The sequence below is a fragment of the Pipistrellus kuhlii genome, unplaced genomic scaffold (genome assembly GCF_014108245.1).
Source record: "Pipistrellus kuhlii isolate mPipKuh1 unplaced genomic scaffold, mPipKuh1.p scaffold_m20_p_1, whole genome shotgun sequence".
Lineage (NCBI taxonomy): Eukaryota > Metazoa > Chordata > Mammalia > Chiroptera > Vespertilionidae > Pipistrellus > Pipistrellus kuhlii.
This window is the reverse complement of record NW_023425404.1, coordinates 154,476,295-154,490,757: the sequence shown is the minus strand read 5'-3', so window position 1 is coordinate 154,490,757 and position 14,463 is coordinate 154,476,295. Positions and strand designations below refer to the sequence as shown.

Here is a 14,463-nt window from a genome sequence, read left to right as displayed (position 1 = left end):
TTGCTTTGAGTGGACTTTGGGATTTGAAGATGTAAAGGGCTGAGGGTCATCAGCACCTTGAGATAGTGGCTTCTGGATGGAAACCAAGACCATTCATTCCTTCAGCTAACATTCCTGAACGTGTACTGTAGGCAGGCAGGGTGGAGGGTGTGGGAACAGGAGGCCAGGCCCTGCTTGCTTGAATCTTACCCTGCAAGTGGGTTCTGGTCTCTGTGGAGTCCAGGCAGTGCCCAGGGAAGTTAACTCATGGTTTGTTCCTCTCTCTGAGCAGATCGAAGAAGGGGGCAAAGCGGATCTGGTGAGCTCCAAACTGCGGGCTGGGGACGAGGTGGTGCACATCAATGAGGTCGTGCTGAGCAGCTCCAGAAGGGAGGCCGTTTCCCTGGTGAAAGGATCCTACAAGACCCTCCGGCTGGTGGTCCGCAGGTAGGTGGGCTGGTGCTCACTGTGCTTCCTACACAGTCCCCAGCCTGCCCCACGGCTGGTCGCCAGCTCTTTAAACCTCAGCTTGGGGATCATGATGCCTCTGCCCCATGTTTCCTCTTTTCCTTGCCCATTCTGAGGCATGTGAGAAAGAAGTTGGGGGAAGATGTTAAAACACTGGCCTCTCCAGCAGGTATTGGCTTGGCAGGGTTCTTCCTCACTGTACTTCCAAATGTCCGGGCTTGGTGAAAAGTGACCCTGATCCCAGGTGCGGTGAGAACTAGATGAAGCATTGTCTCATTGTGGGACCAGAGAAAGCAGTTGGCTTGGAGCATTAGGTGGCATTCCACTCAATCACCCACACCACAAGTGGTCACCAAAACAAGCAAATTCCTTCTTTTGTTTGCTTTGTTTTTCTGGTTGTGATAGTCGTGGTTCCTTTGTTGAAAAAGGTTGGGGTTGTGATTGGTTTTAATGCCTGAAAGTAAGAAGTTTCCTCCTCCCAGAAAACCAATTCCCTCTTGGTGAAGAGAGTTAGTTAAAGAAAGGGGAAAGCGTTAACTTTTTTTAAAATCACTATTACTCACCAAGTACTTCTTGAGGTGTTTGATATACGTTAGCTCATTTAACCTGCACCAGAACCCCGTGAGACATCTATCACTGCCCCTGTTTTATAGGTAAGAGGTAGCTAGGTTACTGAAGGTACCAGAGCGGATTGATAGGTGGAAGAGTCAGAAAAGAGTCTAGATGTCCTGGTTCCACTTTACCTGCATTACCTTGACCTGCTAAACCCTAGGCCTACACATTTTACTTTTTAAAAAATATATGTTTTTTATTGATTTCAGAGAGAAAGAGAGAGAGAGAGAGAAACATCAATGATGAGAGAGAACACCTCCTACTGGGGATCGAGCCCACAATCCAGGGAAATGCACTGAACTCCTGGTTCATAGGTCAATGTTCAACCACTGAAGCCACACTGAACAGGCACATTTTACTTTTAAAAAAAGTATTTCTTCATTAATCAGATTTTGGCTGCCTCACTTACCAACTAAATATTATAACATCTGAGAATGTTCAAATTGCCTGGAACGTTAAGAGTCATTAAGTCAAGCCAGTGTGAAAAGTTAGCTGGTCTTCTCATCACACCACAGATAGTCTCTTATAGGATCCTTCACTGCTGCATCCATTCATTCCTCAGACTTGACTGAATGAACCCTCACACCGGAGAGCGGCAGCTGCTCCCGGCCACAAAAACACAGCCGTGGGTGCGGTCTCACCATGTCCCTGGGTTCAAGTGCCTGTCAGTGTGCTGTCTGTTTTCTCTTCAGAGTCATCTAACTGGTTGTTTCTCCGGTGGCCAGTGGTACAGAATGGCTCCGAAGATGGGTGCCAGAGTCAGATCAGTCTGGGGTCAGATTCCAGGGCTGTCCTTCTCATTGCGTCGATTACTTAACCTCCTTGGAGATTCAGTTTTCTCATCTTTAACATGGTAACAACAGATGCTACTGATGTTGTTTACTACGTTATTATTGACCAACGCCAGGCCCATTGCTTGTGGCTCAAGATCTGAGTAAAACAAGCAGTCATCCCATACACCACATGTGTCAAACACAAGGCCCGCGGGCCAAATCCCTCCCGCCAGGCCTTGCAATGTGGCCCGCACCGCACTGTCATCACTGCACTCTGTTGCGTTTCCATCACAATGACAGTTTATGACTGTTCAGTAAACCATTCGGGCCGCGATTTAGGCTGGATTTTAGATTTTGACCCCTTCTCTGAATGAGTTCGACACCCCTACCATACACGGTGACTGAGTCCAAACAGATGGGCAGAAAGGCTCAGAATTCAGTGGGCCCATTCCATGAGTCCAGAGTGTTGAAGGTTTTGAACTCAATTTGGCACTGGAACCCAAGGCCCCACCTGAGAACACTGGCATTTATCTGCTGAGGATTGGCAGAGGAATCCACACTCCCAAGGTGTTTTGACGGGACTCTGGTGACAGATTAACCTCGGAAGAGGGCCACCTTATTTCCTGCTGTGAAAAGGAGTCACACTGGCCCTGGTTAGGCCTCTAGTGGGTGGTGACATGGGATTTGTGTTACTTCTTTGCACAGAACAGGAGACAGTCCCGACCTCGTCATTTACAAGCTGTGTGACCTTGAGCCTCCCTTGCCTCAATTTCTTAATTTATAAAATGGAAATAATTTCTGCCTCAATACAGGGCATAATGAGAATTAATGAATAAAGTATAAGTACATAGTAGCTGTTCACTATTTAATCATTATTAGTTATTCCAGAACCCTTGTCCCTTCCTTCGGTGAATTTACCACCATGAAGCGTCTGGTCCCAGCCTAACAGACACAGAGCTGGACATGGCAGTGCCCAGGAGCTCATGGAATTCAGGAATGTTCACTCACATTGACCCAACTCACAGGAAATTGAAGGATATGCACCAGAATGTCCATGCATTGACTCATTTTGAAAAAAGACAACTCTAAGTGGAACAACTATCAGTCCACTTTATCTGCACAGGAAAGCTCGCTAGGAAGTCGGACTATACATACATGGTGATCTCAGACGCAGGGCCCATGTGCTGGCATCTGCTCTGCCAGCCAGATGGCCTGTCTCCCCATGAGGGATGTGTCTGCCAGGCTCCCCAGCTGCTCACTCTGGCGAGGCAGGGCCCCTCTGGACTGCAGGGATCATGCTGCTAAGGGCTCCTCTTCAATCTCATTTCTTCTCTGCCCATCCACTCCAAATCCCCTTTCTGACTGACACATTCTTTCTTTAGATATGCTAATATGATCGATAAGGTTACTGAAGAGTCCCTGCACTCTCTGCTTCTGGGGTGGGAAACATTTTGTCCCTAAGATGCCTTTTGAATATGCCTTATCTCATCCATTATGTATTGGTTTTTATAGCTGAATGCTCCGAGTTTAGGGAAGGAGGCTGGCTTCACTTCTCACAGTCACTCAGAGATGCGGATTATGGATGTGCCTTGCTAGACATGGATGGACATTCTTCCCGACCTTTCAGAGAACTGGGGGAAACCCTTTGTCCTGGGTTAATCTGGCGTTGTATTTAGGAGAGCTGTCCCTTTCCAGAGAAGTCTTACCTTTCCACCTTGGCTCACATGTCATGTCCTGAGATGTTCATTTGCTTCTAGTTACTCATGACAGGGTGACTTGTGACGTGTCTCTGATTAGTTTTCCTTTTTGTCCGGGTTGATCTCTCTACTTTAAAGGAAAGATTGAGGTGGCTTCTTGGAAACATAATTGGGGGTTCAGCTTCCTAGAGAAATCTTTTTTTTTTTAGATGAAAATGACACATCAACAATTCCATCTATACCTGCTTCTTTTTCTTTTCACCTTAGCTGAGGGCCAGCTTCCACAGCCGTCATAAAAATGCCAGGAATGCAGGGCAGAGCAGTGGTGTTTACATAAGTTTTGAGGGTGTTTTGCCCAGTGACCAAAAACAATCAAAAATAGAAACACCTTCTTAAAAGGCTACAATGACCAGAGAAATGCAAAGTCTCAAGTGAGTTGTGGGTCAGAGGCCTTAGAAGACCTGCTGACCCATACAGAAGGCAGAGCTCCGTGCCCTGCGTGGGAGGAGGGAGTGTGGGCTGGTGTAGAGGTTGCAAGAACAATGTGTCTGCCGCTGCTGGGTACACAAAGGGAAGGTCTGTAGCTCCGTGGTGGATAAATGGAGAAGAAATGAGATAATAAGAAGTGGGCCGAAGAAAAACCTCCGTAAAGGTAAACAAACATCTCCCCGCTGAAGGAAAATCGAAGAAGGAAAGCCTTCATGGAATGCAAGGACAGCGCGAAGGATGGAAATTAGGGACGCAGACATGCACACAAATAAGCGCCAATAAGCCAAACCCTCCCTGAAATCAACCGAGGCTTCTCTTGGCAGATTTGTGCAAAACACATATCTTAGGGACAGGGAACATTTAAAATGCAACCTACCAAAGCAAAGGGTCTCCCGGTTTGATGGAACATCCTTGAAGGTGATACAAAGTGCTGCTAGTGCAGGTAGCACTCACTGCTGTTCACTGATAAACTCAGATTTTAAACTTAAAAATCAGGAGGCTACAATTTCCCTTCAGAACAGGCTGTTGGAGTGCATTGCTGGGTATTCATTGAAACCCAGGTTTTTTTAACCAGTGTTGGGACTCCGATTTCTGTCTTGAATTGAATAAACAGAGTGGCATTGTAACGAATGAACCTATAATCCCAATATTGATACCCCTGCAACCCCCCTTTTTCTTGGCAAAGCCAGCCTCTCAACCTTCTGTATCAAGGTGCTCTTTTTGCCAAATACTATCCTACTCCTGAGTTGTGGTGTTTGTTTGTCTGTCAGTGGTGTGTTGGTTGGTGTGACAAAGAAAAGTTTGGGGGAATATTTCATGGTAGTTGTTTTTGCACTTGTTTTGGAAGGCTCCTGGAAACCATGTGAATGTCAGGTTCATTCTTTCTAGGAGAGAGGGCCCAGGCGATGGCGACGCAGGATTTAAACTCTGGCAGAGAGTCTTTGGATATCTCTAATTCTTACCTCATAGGGGTGAGAGGATTAAATGAGAAATATGTGCACACAGTATATAGCATAGTGATTTAAGCATGAACTGTCCTGGAAATAAAATGCATATCTGTTAAGCAGAGATTGCCTCCTTTGATAGATCTGATCTCCAGAACATATCATACGATGGAGGGTCCCTGCCCATGGGATGACTGTGGCGGGGAAATGGTCTTTCTGGTTGTAGGAAGCAGCGTGCCTGATTCAGATCTGGGAGCAGAGAGAGGGAGCTTAATTTCACCTCCTACACCTTCCCACCATCCCTGCAAATTTGATATCGCTTTTCTTCTTCCCATTCATTTATACTACTGTAAGTGTAGGTGTTAAAGGGGGACTTTTTTATTTTTTTATTTTTACTGAGTATGAGTGTGTGTGTGAGGAGTAGGAATAGATAGCATTTTACTGGGGAAAAGAGATCGGAGAGACGTGGGGCTGAATTAGTACAGAATGATAAGCATCTACCTAAAATCTGTATGCTCCCCGGCTGCGTGCCTGGCCCTGTGTAGTGAGGCCAGAGTGAGAATCTAGGTCTTGTCCCTTTCAACCCACGACTCCTCCCGGAGGTAAAAAATGAGAGAACTGTATCCAAAGATGAGCAGTGGTGACTTACCGAGGCCACGTGGTAATACCAACGTGAGATTCATGGTCTCTGAGGACATCGGTCCTGGGGCCTCTTGGCACCTCAAGCAGTGAACTTCCCACTCCCCTGCCTTCTCCTCTAGGAATGTGTGTGATGCTTAACAAACAAATAGACACGAGGCAAAAACAAAACAAAATTTAAAAAACCCAATACATTGACTCTAATTCATCTAGGAAAGCATGTGCACCAGGCTGTCTCAAGTTCTCCATCAACCTCTGGACATAAAACTGTCTGTTGCTTTACAGCTGCTTCCTCCCTCCTAACAAAAATGGTGATGAAATTAAGTCCACCACAAGCCTTGGGCCCACACTCCCCCAAAAAAGACCATTCCACATTTCTGAGGGTTAGCAGAATAGTTCCTTTTTAAAACGGGCAAGATTACGTTATTGGGGTGGAATGGGATGGGTGGCTCAGACACTTGTGTCAGATTTCTGTGACTTCTGCGACTGGATGAGTTGTGAGACAATAACTCATGCGGGATTTGCAAGTCTGTGATCTTGAAAAAAAAAAGTACCTGGTAATGAATGGAATGCTTTTTAAGGCCCTCTTAAAGAATACAAAATTAACTCAACTACTAGTTAAAAATCATTAAAAAAAAAAAAAAAAAAAAGGGGGGGGGGTGGTGGTGGTGGTGGTGGAAATCAATCCCTTTTCCAACTCATGGTTACAGTTTATAATAGAAAAGAATATCTTGGAATATTCATCACTATCCCCTCCCCACATCCTTTCTGCTATTTTGCCACCTTGCCTCCCCTGGCCCCAGCTGCCTAACTCTTTTCCCTTAAAAAGCACCTGCAGTCTTAAAGCAACTGATCAACCACATGCTGTCTCTCCTTAATGAGTTTAAAGCTGTTTAAATAATTCATTAAGAGCTTTAAAAAGTAAATTGAACAGAACTCCCTAGTTTTATAGCAACAAAGTTTAAGTGTGGGGGGTGGGGAAGGGCCCTTGCAATTTTCTGGAACATAAAAAGCATCTGTTTTTCCTGCTAAATTGACAACCTTAAGCCAGACCCAGTTGCGAGGTCTCAGATGTGCATGTGGAAGAGAAATCCATATCATTTGGAGTCCCACCTCGGGACTTGTGTTCTGACCATGATGTCATAGGCACAAATCAATCTCTCTGAGACTAAGTTTCTTCTTAAAATGAAGATCAGTAATAATAGCTTCCCTGCTGAGTTGCTCTAAGGATGAAAGAAGGTAATGTATATGAAAATGGTTCATTGTAATAAAAGATAAAATCGTTATTCCTAATTTACCTGCTTGCATTCTTCTAAGATTGTTCTCATTAAGGCACTGATCTGACTGGTTTGGGAAAATGAGAACATAATGGTTGTAAAGTCTCTGATTATAACTTTTTTTTGCTAAGAGGAAATGCAGTTTTAAAAGATAGACAGTATCACCCCGGCTGGTGTGGCTCATTTGGTGGAGTGTTGTCCTGTGCACCAAAAAGGCCGCCAGGTTGATTCCCAGCCAAGGCACATGCTCGGGTTGTGGGTTTGATTCCCCCGTTGGAGTGCTCAGAGGCAACTGATGGATGTTTCTTTCTCTCTCTCCCTTTCTCTCTCTTTAAAATCTATAATAAACATAAAAGACAGTACCAACCAGGCCCAAGTTCAGAATGGGGATTTTTTTTAAAAAAAAAAAAGATCAAGTTCTTTGGTCACCTTAAGTAGAAAGTTCCCATTCTGAAACAAATCAGAGCTCATTGATGCGAGGCTGAGTGACAGCAAAGGACCCTCGGGCGGCAGAAAGGGGCTCTCTAGGCAGCTATCTTTCATTTTCTAGGCCATCTTTGTTCCAATAATGAAAGGATTATGTTCTTTAGGCGGCTCAATATGTGGCCTTTGGGAGAAGTATGATGTCAAAAGTTAACGCTCAGTTGTGCAGGGAGTAGGAATTGAGGACAAATGCGAAAGGAGCAATCACAATTTACAAATAGGCAACTATAAAACTGTTCTTTTCTTTTAAAAAATTATATATACGTTCCTCTCTGAAGTCAATATGTATATATAGAAACATCAATGATGAGAGAGAATCACTGATCGCTGCCTCCCCCAAGCTGGCAACCCAGGCATGTCCCCTTGATTGGAATCGAACCTGGGACCCTTCAGTCCACAGGCCAATGCTCTACCCACTGAGCCAAACCAGCTAGGGCTAAAACTTTATTGAAGCCCCAGGCACTCACCTCTGTATAACACACATGGCCTCCTCCACCTCATCTGGACACAGAAACCAAATGAGAAAGATTCTTTCCTAATGTAATTCCAAGGATTGCCTCTGTTGAGATATTAAGAAAGTCCGCGTGGCCTAGTCCTCTATGGATGGGCTGGCAGGGGTGGGTCACACTGGCGCCTTCCTAGGAGCGCTGGGAGCTCTGGTGGCCGCCGATGGCAGCGGTACAACACTGTGGTTCTGCTGGGAGCTTCCCGTGTCTCTGATGGTATCTCCCACCTCCACATGCCTGGGGATGACCGTCTCATGCCCCCTGGTTCCCACCATGACTTCATGTGTCCTTTTGTTCTTCTGCTCTTTGCATTTCTTAATCTGAGCACAGGACAGGCACATGCCTGGGACGTGAATGTAGATCCCAAATTGCAGTAGTTTGCATTGCATCTTAGGACCCAGGATCAGACTTCCCCTGAGGGGAAATCGGTATAACTGAGAACTGTGGTAACTTAGCCTTTAAACATTTTTTTCCACTTGAGCAAGTGGTTGAGAGGAGGGGAAGGAGGCAGCTGCGGTGGCCTCCGACCCCCAGAAACTTTTCCAAGGGGCCTGGCATCATGGGAATTCGCTCAGTATGCTTTGAGGAGGTATTTCAATCCTGCTGGGACCATACCAGGGCAGTTTTTGGCTTCCCTGGAGTCCTAGGTTTGAATATCACTGTCTAGAAGTATAGTATTTGATTTCCTAACCAGTTGTTCCTTCCCATGGAAAATTCATGTAACACATTATTGGGTTTCCTGAGAGGTATGCAATAAGACTCCCTTACTGTAATGAGAAAAGGGACATTTTTTTTTATTTTTTCTGTAGCATATAATGATAACTGCTATTTTCACTCACTGGGTTACATATGCGCGCTGGCTGTGCACCGAACACTAGCCACATATAAAGGAATGTTGTATTGTTTCCCGGCGAAGGGGATTGGTGGTAAGAGACCTGGTTTCGTTCCTGGGATAACATGGCTTTCCTGCAGAAGGAGGTATTCCAAGCAGGACTCACCACTCCATGCCCAACCCTGAAAGAATGGTAGACAGGTATCTGGCTGAGCCTCGGGAGTTCAAGTCTGGGCTCTGAGATCACACAGGAGTTATGACCCCCCTTTCCCCTTGCCCAAACCCCAATTCTAAATGTGGGGCATCAGCTAAAACGAATACGTTTGGATGATTCTGGTTTAGAAAATGAACCAAACGTCTGCCATCCTGCACCCCTGAATCAGAATGGCCTAAAGCTGCCCCTCCTCCAACTTGGCTACAAGCTGGAATTACATAGGGGGTTAATAAAAACAAACTAACAGATGCCCCTAGAATTCTATTTTATTTGGCATCAAGTGTATCCTGGCATTGGGCATTTTCAAAAGTGGCGCAGGTGATTCTGATGTGCAGTAAAAATTGAGAACCACTGGTGTAAGCTGTAAGCTGAAGTGATAAAGAGAAACAGTGAGTAGGTGGGGAGACTAAGAGGTAGAAGAAAGGCACAGAGAGTGGAAGGCGATTTAAGGGACGTAGCAGGAAAAACAAGAAAGCCAGCAGAGAGGGAAGGAGCACAACAGAGCCTTGTTAACGTGGGAGACGGAGTGCCAAAGCAGAGACCTGCTGCTGAGCTCAGGGCTGTCTGGGACGCAGGGAGGGCTGCCCTGGCATTCCTGTGAGCTGTGCTTCTCAATACTGCTGTATGGAGGTGTCATTTTTGTTAAGCTCACTAAGTGATGTTACTACTGAGAAATGGGAGTGGGCAGGGAAGGGGTTGTTGGTGGGCAGCGCAGAGGCCTGTGACCTCAGCTGTTCATTACCAGGGAGTTCCTTTTTACCAGCAGGTTTTGGGGCTGCCAGCTGTTGAGGGTTAAAACCATACCCATCATACTGCAGTTGTCATGTTCACTTTGCATGTCATTTTCAGAGGGTGCCCCCGTGAAACATACCGTGAAAGAAAGATGGCCCAATGCCATTGAACTGGTTCAATCTGACAGGATGCCAATGAAGACAATGTCAAGAGGTACTTGCATGGAATAAGCATGTGAGCATCTATTTAGCTTAAGAAATATTCATGGACTTTGTCATTCCCCAATTTGAAAATCTTTTTAAACCATGTTTTTACTGACTTAGAGAAAGAGGAAGGGAAAGGGAGAGAGAAATGGAAACATTGGTGAGAGAGAAACATCTATCGGCTGCCTCCTGCATGCCCATACTGAGGATCAAGCCCCAAACCCGAGCATGTGCCCTGACCAGGAAGTGAACTGGTGATCACTTGGTGCATAAGTGGACACTCAACCACTGAGCCACACTGGCCGGGAATCAGTCCCCAGTTTTAAAAAACACACTTTGAAGAGCCTTAGCACAAGTGGAGTGAGGGGGTAGAGAAATTGTGCCCAGAATCCTTCATGGGAAATCAGAGCTTTGAAGATACTGTTCTGGATAATTCCACTGTTTCACTTTCCTTTTGGATTATATGTTTTTATGAGTTAATTATGACTGCCCCAAGATCACAGGTGTCCTAATAAGATGCTGGGGAAGAGGCTAAAAGTATAGAGTGAGAGCATTAAGAACCTTCCACGTGTATCTAGTCTTTAAAGACAGAGAAACCCCTGGGTCCTTCTCACTTCAGATTACCCCCATGGTGTTTTTCCCTTTGACTATTGCTAATTAAAGTGTTGACCTCAGCCCCAACCAGTTTAGCTCAGTGGATAGAGCACTGGCCTGCGGACTGAAGGGTCCCAGGTTCGATTCCAGTCAAGGTGTACCTTGGTTGCGAGCACATCCCCAGTAGGGGCTGTGCAGGAGGCAGCTGATCAATGTTTCTCTCTCATTGATTATTCTAACTCTCTATCCCTCTCCCTTCCTCTCTGTAAAAAAAATAAAAAATATATATATTACAAATAAATGAAGTGTCAACCTCAAATATGCATTCATTACCACCTGCCTCTTCGTGGAGCTTTTGTTTCTGGTGCCCTGGCACAGGGCAGTTTGCAAGAGCCTACTTAGTCCTTGGGAACATGACACCTATAAGGCCAGGTCTTTGTGGCTTTGCCTCTGCCACTCAAATGTTTGTTCAACTGCCTCTCTGGTCTGAGGCTCATGTCCCCTTCTCTCCACCCGCTGCCGGAGTGCTTTGTACAGTTTACCGGCATGTTTAAAAAATGCAATTTCTCCACTCCCCCTTATTCTGCTGTCAGACTCCCCCGGCTGATGCTGTCTTTGCTTAGTGGGTGGGAGGCGTGGAGTTATCCTCAGGGTGGTTGCTTGGCGAGTGTGTTTACTGTGTGTGCAGACAGGTTGCTGGGTTGTTCTTTATGAAGACTGTGATTCTTTCTACGGAGCATTTGGAAAGGATTCTTTGGAATGCTTCTTTACATCGTTACCTACTGATTGTAAATAAGCAGGACCCACACGCCCTAGGCACAGCATTGTCACGGGAGTGAAATATTTTCATAATCTTTTGTCCTTCACCCTCATTTATAACTTGAGCAAACGCTGAAAGAGGATCACTATTTTTTTCTCGCGTGGTTGCACGTTTCTCAAGTTGTTTTTTAATTACATATTTTTTTTTAATTAATTATACCCTTTTGGTGTGCTCCCTCACTTCCTGTGGGCATTTGCTCAAATGTCAGCCCTTCCTGCACATTCCATTAAAAATTGCAGCCCAACATGCCTTGATTTTTGTTTTTCACCTGTGAGACATATACTCACAAAGTTATTCACTGTCTCCTGCTCATCCTATATAATAAAGAGGTAATATGCAAATTGACCCTCCTGCCCTCACAAGATGGCTGTCTACGACCAGGCCGCCAGAGGGCTTAGTGAGGGATGACCAAACAACTGATCAGCAAGCTGTGTGGGGCGACCAGGATGGCGGCAGGGGGAGGTCGGGGGCAATAAGAGGAGATCAGGACAGCTGGAGGCGGGGGAGGGGTGCATAGTTAGGGGCAACCAGGCAAGCAGGTGAGCGATTAGGAGCTAATGATCCAGGATTGTGAGAAGGATGTCTGAGTGCCGGGTTAGGCCCAATTCTAGTCAGACATTGCATGGGGAGTCCCAGATTGGAGAGGGTGCAGGCTGGGCTGAGACAACCCTCCCCTCCCCCTGCATGAATTTCATGCACTGGGCCTCTAGTTAGAATATAAACTCCTAGATTTTGTTCAGAGTGGTGTCCCCAGTGCCTGGAATGGAATGAGCACCTAGTATGTGCTCAATGAATGCTTATGAAATGAAAACAAAAATATATCCTCTGGCAGTGGGGTGGCCTGGTGGTTAGGAGCACCGGCTCTGAGCCACGTTGCCTGGCTGTAAATCCCAGCTTTATCACCTACTACTCCAGTACCTTAACCTCTGTCATATTTCATCACCCGGAAAGTGGCTATACTAGCAATCCCTCCCTCACTGTTGTGGTAAGCTGCTGTAGAAATCTTGGCTGTTAAGAATTATGTCATTAGACTAGGGGTGTCGAACTCAATCAGAGAAGGGGCCAAAATCTAAAATCCAGCCTAAATCGTGGGCCGAATGGTTTACTGAACAGTCATAAACTGTCATTGTGATGGAAACGCAGCGGAGTGCAGTGATGACAGCGCGGTGCGGGCCACATTGCAAGGCCTGGCGGGACGGATTTGGCCCGCGGACCTTGTGTTTGACACATGTGCATTAGACAGTGTTAGTCCCTTTTCCTGCATTAAGACTTCATTGGAGCGGGCGGGCTGGACTCATCCTCACTGCCCTCCCTGTTCCCTTTAGTCAGGAGTCTCTTCGCTAAGCTGACCACACTTTTCACCTGTACCCTTCAGCCGGGAAAAGTCGTGCAAGCCTCCCTGGAATAAGGGCCTTTGCGGTCACCTTGTCAGATGGAGGCGTCCAGTAGCGTCTCGCCCCTCCAGCACAGTGCTGTGCGGTGGTCAGGAGCGCTGGCTTTGAATCCCACAGAACTTAGTTTGCAGCCCTGACCCTCACTGCGAGGTCTTCACCTCTCATTTTCTTTCTTTTTTCTTCTCCTTCTTCCATTTTTGCCTCTGCGAAGTGAGGACAGTCATCTCTTCTTTGTATGAGGTTATAACCATAAAGACAATGGGTGTAAGGAAAATAACCTCTGCCTGGGTTTGATGCACTTCCATCCAATCAGAGAATAATTGGTTGAGCAGCTGCGGGGACCAGTGCTCCGCAGCTCCTTAGGGGAGGCATTTCCATCCTTTGCTAAGAGAAGGGGGTTCTTCCCTATTCCTCACCCAGTTTTCCTGCAGCAAAGCCTAAGAGATGTGAGTGAGAGAGCAAGAGTCCAGGGGGATGGGGACTTGTTTCCTGCCGGTGAAAGTCACACCCAAGCTGGACAGCGATGAAACTTGTCAGGGGGTGGGGAGGGGGAGGGGGAAAGGTGATACCAATGGCTGTAGCTGTAAAAGAACTTTTGTATGGGGTGGGGGGGTCAGAGGTCACGGGCAAAGCCTCTCTACTGACCCCCAGAGGGGTCACTCCAGAGAAGCTGCAGCCTGCTTTGTAAAAGTGAAGGCGCCCAGAGCTGGAAGAATTTAGCCTTAGGTCACATGACTAGGAACGGAATTAGGAAGAGGAGCCAGATCTTCACAGCAGGTCAGTGTGTTCGGGCACCCAGGACCACTCCACGCCAGAGCTCTGCTTTGCTCTCCAGTGTTTCCCAAAGTGTGGTACACGTATCCCCGGGGATACGGGAAGAGTTTGGTGGGGGTAGCGTTGCACCGGAGTTTGGTGGGGATATGCACTGCACTGTGCTTAGCTGCGCCTAATTCTACGTTCTCGTGAGTATGAGGGGTACTCAGCGTTACAAAAATTATAGAAGGGGTACACATATGTCAAAAGTTTGGGAAACACTGCATAGCTGTGCCTTTCTCATTGATGGCAGGAACAGGTCATTTGGTGTATATGTGTTTTATTTGATTCTCCCTTCTAACTCTTCAGCATCTTTCATGTTTTCCTATAGCAGGGTTTCCTCAAAGGGTGAACTTTAGACAACTTGTATCAAATCAGCGGTGGTGCCTGTTTTAGGTGCAAATCTCTGTACTGTACCCTTGGCTAAATCTAAATCAGACTGTCTGGTGGGACACCCGCTTTTTAACACGCTTGCCAAGTGATTCTTCCTCCCACTGAGGCAGGCAGCAAGCAGCACTTCATGTCCTAGCTTCCTCTGGCTGCGGGAGGTCCTTCCCACGCATCTCTTACCTGGTCGCCTGGCCCCACAGAAGACCCAAAAGCATGGATCCACGTCAATGTGAGCTGCTCCCTGGTGATTCCTCGAAACGAAAGACTGGCTTTGTGCCTTGTAGCCATGATGCAGAAGCCACGTTCAGAATTCAGATTTTTCAACCTCAAATCAAGATCAGGAATGGGCTGAAACCGGTTTGGCTCAGTGGATAGAGCATCGTCCTGCGGACTGAGAGGTCCCAGGTTCGATTCCGGTAAAGGGCATGTACCTTGGTTGCAGGCACATCCCCATAAGGGGTGTGCAGGAGGCAGCTGATCGATGTTTCTCTCTCATCGGTGTTTCCAACTCTCTATCCCTCTCTCTTCCTCTCTGTAAAAAAATCAATAAAATATATATATTTTTTAAAAAGATCAGGAATGGTTCTTACCTTCTCTGAACTCC

General features: G+C 46.5%; 1 protein-coding gene across 1 annotated transcript in view; it reads left to right on the top strand.

The window, feature by feature from the left end:
• Nucleotides 1-262: 262 nt before the first annotated feature.
• The window catches only part of SHROOM3 (shroom family member 3), a 200,887-nt gene continuing 186,686 nt past the window's right edge, over nt 263-14,463 (top strand). Inside the window, exon 1 of the mRNA XM_036413082.2 lies at nt 263-426. The gene's annotated coding sequence lies outside the window, so the exon portion shown is untranslated. The remainder of the gene's footprint in view (nt 427-14,463) is intronic.